The sequence below is a fragment of the Echinops telfairi genome, unplaced genomic scaffold (genome assembly GCF_000313985.2).
Source record: "Echinops telfairi isolate 266 unplaced genomic scaffold, ASM31398v2 ScPeMD7_18;HRSCAF=68, whole genome shotgun sequence".
Taxonomy (NCBI): Eukaryota; Metazoa; Chordata; class Mammalia; order Afrosoricida; family Tenrecidae; genus Echinops; species Echinops telfairi.
In genome coordinates, this window is record NW_022103915.1 from 38553929 (window position 1) to 38561657 (window position 7729).

Consider the following 7729-nt stretch of genomic DNA (forward strand, 5'->3'; position numbering starts at 1 on the left):
TTTTTTTTTCATGTCTTACACCCAACAGCTGTCTCCCTTCACTCCCTCTTCTGCTGTCCGTCCCTCTGGGAGGGAGTTATATGTAGATCATTGTGATCGGTTTCCCCTTTCTCCCCCACCTTCCCCTTACCCTCCTGGTATTGCTACTCTCATTATTGATCCTGAGGGGTTTATCTGTCCTGGATTCCCTGTGTTTGGAACTCTTAGTTGTACCAATATATGTGCTGTGGTCTAGCTGGATTTGTAAAGTAGAATTGGGGTCATGACAGTGGGGGGGGGGAGCTAGACTCTTAAAAGCTTGCAAGTGGTCATTCAGGGCGCAACTGGTCTCTGCTCACTTTGAAGAACAGAGGAAAAAGGAGAGTCAAGAATAGGAGAATATGGAATGTCTGGTTAATTGCCTTCATGAGCAACCACCTCTTCCTTTGCCATGAGATTAGAACTACATAGTGCCTCACAGCCATTACTGAACTTGTTTTTTCCCTTCCCAATACTAAACACTTTGATTAAAGATTTTATAAGAAAACTTCTGATCAAATGGGAGATGCAGAACAGAATTACAAATACTCAGGGACTCTACACTTCTTGGAGCCATGACAATTGAAAACCCGTGAAACTACTGCCCTGACATAATCTTTAAACCTTAAACCAAAAATAACCTTCATAAAACCAAATAGTTTAGCTTGACTGGTTAGAAACAGTTGCCTTGAGTCTCATCATACATGCTCTTTAAGAATTATCTATATGATAGCTGCCAGGATATCTGGACATAAGGTTGCTATATGTCAGAACAGACCTTAGAGTTTTATAAACAGCCATGAATATGATGGAGGATTCATGAGGTAAACTTACTATGAAAACATCTTAAACATTAATATATTGAGGGAATAAGTCAGTAGGCCTGGAGACTAGAGACCATATTCTCCAGAGACACCGAGGTCCACTGGCATCACATGGTTCGAAAAGGCAATGTTCTACAAGCCTACTTTAGGGAGTACCAACTGGGGTCTTCACAGCTCGTGAGCAGCTACTGATCGCTCCCAGTCCAGAAGAAAGAAGAGTGAACAAAATCAAAGACTCACAGAAACGATTAAATCAATGGACTAACAAACCATGTAAACATCAGTCTCCATGATGACTAGATGGTGCCAGCCTACCACTACCAACTACTCTGAAGGGAATACATTAGATCTTGGATAGACTTGGGGGGGAGGGGGGGATGTGGAAAAAGAGGAAGGCTTTGACAAAATGGATTGACAAAGTGGCTACAACAATGGGCTCAAACATAAGAACAATTGTGATGATGGCGCAGGACCAAGCAGTGGTTCGCTCTGTTGTCTCTCAGGTCACGATGAGTGGGAACCGACTCACCACACCTAACACCAGGATTTTCTTGGCTGTAAATCCTGTGGAAGCAGATACATCAGGGAGAGTCAAACTGGCAACCTTGAGGTTAGCAAATGAGAACAAACCTTTGTTCAACCTGGAGACTTAGCACTGGGATAGTACAATGAAAACATATAACACCCTTAAGGAGTTTATAATTCACAAGCTCACTGCTCTTCACTTAAAGCAAATACATTTTTAAATAGTTTTATTCGGTTGTAATCCACATATCATACAATTCAACCATTCATATCAAGAAGAGTTGTACTCATTTCCCCCTAACCTCCCCTGTCATACCCCCCAATCAACTACATTTTAAATGCTAGATATGGCCAAAGATTGCTCTTTTCAAAAGATTCTAATCTTACCAAAAATACAGCTAAACTATAGACAAACAAAGCAGAAAAATCAAGGGCTTTGGAGTTCAACTGAATTCAAATGATTGTACTATTTACAATATAAATATAACCTTGCATTAAATACTCTGGACCTAGCATTTTCATTTGCAAATTGGAAAAAAACAATTTGCAATGTAACTGTTTGGATTCAAGAAATATACAAAAGATACACTAGACTGTGTAACACATTAGAAGATGGGGGAAGGGATAAGGTTTTGAGGTAGGGGTTGAAAAACCAGTCTTGCTATAAAATTTAAATGTAAAATAATGCAGTCTGAGAGTAATGTATAAAAGGAACATATCCCTTTAAGATGCTTACAAAACAGAACTAATTCCAAACTCCCTGTCACTAAGTCAACGCCAACTCATACTGACCCTATAGAACACTCATCTTTCTCCCATGTGTGGTTTTGAACTGCTGACCTCGAGGTTAGCAGCCCAGTGCGCAACCTAACATGCCACCAGGTGCTTACAAAGAGCCATTTAATTTCCTTTAATAAATTCTTATACACTGATTACTAATAAATACTATTAGGACTACTAATAAATGAATCATCATCTTAAAGCATGTTTGCAGGTCATTTGTATGGTCCTTTTGTTTAAAGAGGCACATGGATCAGAGGTTTAAATCTGGGGTTCATGACCCTAGCTTTCACAAATCCAATACTATATGGACAAACATGTGCACGTCTCAGAGGAAGGTCTAAAAGAACAATCAGAATTGCAACAATACTAGATAGTTGCATTTATATGTTCAGGGTCTATAAAGTAGATTCTTACTCAATGTGAGGCAACTTGACTTCTAATACTAAAAACTACTGTTCAGTGTATAACATTATTTTAATCTATATTTTGGGGTCAAGAAATATTCTGTGAGTCTGGTATTTCTTCTGAGCATAGTTAAATAAACACAAAATATGCCAGTAGTCACCAATGACTTACAAATTAAATTAGGAACGAAGAATATGTGAAGTAATTAGTGCCTACTTTCCCAAGGCAATGTATTAAGAATTGAAACTTAATCAAACTATTTGCCCACACAGGAGTGAAAAGTCAGGCATGGAAGGTTTCCAGAGAAAGCAAGAGAAACTAAATTCTCAATGAAATAAACAGGGATTCTGGGAAATGGGTTATTCTAGTCTAGTTAAGTTGTTTCCATATTGCAGGATATGATCTGGTGATGAAGCATAAAAACAATTTACGAAATCTCAACTAGAATTTTTTTTTAAATAAATGGAGTACAGTATAAATTCAGAGCACCTAAGATGTGGTAACAAACTATCATGCATACATGTATAAATGTGTAGGTTCTCCATGGGAAACATGCGTCTGTTGGTCTGCTCAGAAAGGTTAGAAAGACAAAGCTCTAAATAAATAGGCATGGCATGAGCAAAAAAGCCAGGAGGAAGAAACGAATACAGGAAAAGAACAGCAACTAGACCAACTGGGTTGCCCAGATGGCCCATGAAAGCTAAAACAACAACAAAGATGGTGAGCTAGGTGGTCATCATTAGGGGCCCAGGTATTAGGTCGAGGCTTTAAAGAGTATCACTAGACTTCTTCTAGTTTTTATATTAACAAACCACCCAATTGAAACAAAAAAAGTAACTTGCTTTCTTAGACACTTGTGTTAAATTATTATGGAACATATTGTGTACTGGAAAAACAGAAACCTATTCTTTCTCTTTTAATTTAGTTTATTCCAACTTATTTTTATGATTCTTTGAAGATTTTAGGAAATTGATTTATCTTTCAATATACTAGTTGGTATAATTTCTATTAAAATCACAGCAATATTTTTTGCAAATATAGGTAAAAATTTCTCTAAAATGTATAACGGAGAGACAAAGAAACGAAAATAACCCAAAAAATCTGTAGAAAGAAAGAAGCTGGGTGTGTTAGTCTGCAGAGACTAGAGAAAAAAATTCAGAGAGACTCCTATGTGTGTAGGAAAGAGCTTTATCTACAAGAGCAGTTGAACACTAAGAAAACATTTCAGCCCAGTTCAGATCAAGTCCTTAAGTCCGGTATTGGCCCACATGTCCAATACCAATCTATAAAGTGCTCTTCAGACTCACAGAACACATGTAATGATGCCAAATGCAGGACAAAGGCCAGTGGGTAGAAAGTCTAGTGGATCTAGTGGCAGTGTAAGCATCTCAGCACTGGCAGGCGTCTCCACATGGCTTCTCCAGCTCAGAGCACTAGCGTAGTTCCATATGTCTTATCAGCTGTAATGTTTCCCAGGGAACCAGCAGAGAGAGAGTGCATCTCTTGCCTCCAAGGAGGAATACAGGAGTTCCCAGGATCCTCAGGAGAAGGCCATGCCCACAGAAGCCTCATTGGCTATGACCTGATTGGCAGGGTAGACTCCACCCCTTCACTCTTAATCCTTTCAAATTGACAAATGATTATACAACTACCACACTGGGGAACTCATATTACCTGATTTCAAGATTTATTCTAAAGATAAACAAGGCAATGTGACATTGGCAACAGGATAGGCACATGGATCGATGTGATCTAGAAATAACAGAAATCAATATAAAACAGTCGGCATCAAGTCAATCCTGACTCAGGTTACTACAAACGCGTCACAGTGAACGTGTGCTCCAGAGTTTTCAACATACAGTATTTTTGGAGATTGCCAGGCCTTTCTTCTGGGTAGACTGAAACCACCACCATTTTGGTTAACAGCCTAGGGCTAAACAGTTTGCCCCACCCAAGACTTCTCTATATTTTACATTTAGGTCTGTGAGCAATTGGAGTTAATTTGTGTATGAGGTGTGAGGTATAGGTTGGGTTTCATTTAGTTGTTCAATAGCTATATGCACATATCCTGAAAAGACCATTCTATCCCCAAACACAGAAGGAAAAATCCTTTGTGACCTTGGGTTAGACAAAGAGGTCTCAGATACAATACCAAAACGAACCATAAAGAAAAATGATAAACTTTATCTAAATGTAAAACTTTGGAACTTCAAAGGACACTGAGATGAAAAGGCAAGAGCTTGTAAGAGATGATCTTTGCAAATCACAAGAGATCAGGGCCTAAACCAAAATCAGATCCACTGTCACTGCGTCAATTCTGACATCAAGACCTCTCAAAATCCAACAAAAGAAAACCATTCAACGGGCAAAAGATATGGACATTGCATTAAAGACATACAGATGTCAAATAAGCATATCCAAGATACTAATCTACATCAGTACTCATTAGAGAAGTACAAATTAAAACCACAAGGAGATATTACCATACACCTGTTAAAATGGCTCAAAGCAAACAAACAAAAAACAGTGGTAGGACCAACTGCGATGAGAATATGAAGTAATTGAACACTCATCCTGCTGGTGGGCACGTAAAATGGTGCCGTCACTTTGGAAAAGAAAACTCTTTTGTAAACAGTGAAGGGGTTCCCTATGTCGTGGCAACAGATCATAAATGTAGTGACTAACAAAAACAATTTATCATCTTACACTGCTATAGGACAGCTGTACAACCCAGGTCTCACTGGGCTAAAATGAAGGTGCAGGCAGAAGTGTCCCTTCTGGAAGAAACAGGGCTGAATCCATTTACTCAACGTTTTCAGCTTCTGAAGGGGCCCTAGTGGCATGATGGTTACTTGCTGGACTGCTCACCTGAAGGCCTGCAGTTCAAAACCACCAGCCATCCCCGGGAGGAAGATGAAGCGTTCTGCTCCCATAGTTACAGTCCTGGAAGCACACGGCAGTTCTACCCTGCCATATGGGTTGCTCTGAGTTGGAATCAACTCGACGGCAATGAATTTGAGTTTGAATTTTGCGACAGTAGACATGGCATGTGAAAGGTGTCAAAAAGCTTTAAACTATTGGAGTATGCTGAACTTCTGAGATAGTGATGTAGGAGCTTTGGAGATAAAACTAGCAAAAAAGATGAAAAGCAACTCATTGTTTTATCCTTACCAGAAAAAATGAAAAGAATTTTACCATATACTTGTGAATTTCGGCTAGCAAGATTTGAACTTAACAAGTTAACTTGTTATAGAACTTTAAGATGGGAGTCTGTCAGGTGACCCAAGTAAGTACAGTTGGTTTGGCTGATTTAGTCTAGTAATGTTTACTATATGACTTCATGACTTGTGATCCTGTACACAAAGCCTGTCATAGGTACACCAAGAAATGTGCCTATTTACGTATTGGTACACGCACTCAATGTTGATTCAGAACCATCCTCCTGTGGGTTTCTGAGACTGTAACTGTTTACAGGAGTGGAAAGTCCAGTCTTTCTCCTCCGGGGGCTGCTAGTGGTTTTGAACTGCCGATCATATGGATCGTCGTAGCCCAACACATTACGACTGTGTCACTAGGTGCCTCTTAGCGGCCAGTTTCCCTGCTTTTTAATGCTCTTTGCGGTAGGCGGGGCAAAACTTAGCTTTGTTCTCAACTTAGGTGCTCTGAACGACAACTTTTTATTGTAATTTATTGAATCATAGGGTCACTGAAATGGGATTAATCTAAGTAATTATATTCAACTGTGCTTTTTATTTTCCAGAAAAAAGAAAAGCTTGTAGACATTAGTAGCCCATAGTGTGCAGTATTAACTTGTTATTAAGTAAATAAATTATCTTTCACAAGATCCTGTATGAAACCAGCACATTATTTCTTTTGCTTATTGAAAAAAATTTTTCTTTATAATTAATTTTTCTGTAACTTCTAAGCACAATGTAAGAACACACGTGATATAATGGGTACTTGTTGACTGCAGTTCAAAACCACCAGTTGTTCCTCCGCAGACAGAGAGGACTTGCTGCTTCTGTAAACAGTTACAGTTTGGGAAACTCACAGGGCAGTTCTACCCAGTCCTATAGGGTCGCTGTGAGTTGGCATTGCCTTGACGGCAGTGAGAATATTAATTTCCACAATGTATGATTTCTCTTCCATTTGGAGTTGATCTCCCCTTCAGCCTCCAGCCCTGGTAACCAATTATTGTCTTTCCCTAAAATTGTCTTTTAAAAAATGTAAATGGAATCACAGAACCGAGATTCCAACTCTGTTCAGGACTGAAAAGCTGTTTTCTTTCTCCTGCGAAGCAGCTGGTGGTTTCAAACTGCTAACCTTGTGGATAGCAGCCTAACAAGTAACTCACTTGGCCACCAGGGCTCCTACATCCACACAGACCTAGTAATCCAACATTTACTTCATAATTTTTATTACCACCAAGACAAGAATAACTACCATTTCATTTGCCCCTATTGCAGGATTTAATAGGTAATTGACTTATAATACAAAAACATAATTAGGAAACGATCGTTAAAATTTAGGATCTATATAATCCAAAGCCTGGTTAGCACACTATCATTAATATCACTATGAGGTGAGTCAACAGGACGCCAACATTTTGTAACACTCCAAAATCCAAACTCACTGCCATCGAGTCTCTTTGAACACATGGCGACCCTTGATCAGAAAATAACCCCTTTTCTGTCAGTCAACTTAAACATCAAAATTCTTACTCTACAGCTTTGCAAATCTAAATCCTTACAATTCTAAACGAGTACCGAGACAACACATATAAACCACTAAAAACCTGCTGTTGTTGTTAGCGATCAGATTTTAATTTTAGCGTAAACCTCCAAGAAAAACCTTCCCACCGCAACCTAAACCAGGTACTCATTAGTGTATGCCGACCAACTGAGCAGGTGAGTTAGTATTATTAGGCAGTTACGTAATTGGCTACAGATTGTTTAAAGAGCCTTTCAATAAAAATAGCTTACAATGCATGGCTTCAAAGTTCACCTTGCAATCTCCTCGTATCAGAAACCATTAATCATTACGTTTAGGGGGGGAAAGTAGTCACAAGGAAGCAAGGAGCTATTTGTTTGTTTAAAGAATGCACCGAACCGCCGAATAGAAGCTGAGTCAAGCAGAGAGGAACGCTGACTACATTCCGTCTTTTAAAGAAAAGT

General features: G+C 39.0%; 1 protein-coding gene across 5 annotated transcripts in view; it reads right to left on the minus strand.

Annotated features, from left to right (window-relative positions):
* Nucleotides 1-7729, minus strand: part of PALS1 (protein associated with LIN7 1, MAGUK p55 family member) — a 99708-nt gene that overhangs the window by 91462 nt on the left and 517 nt on the right. The window lies entirely within an intron of this gene.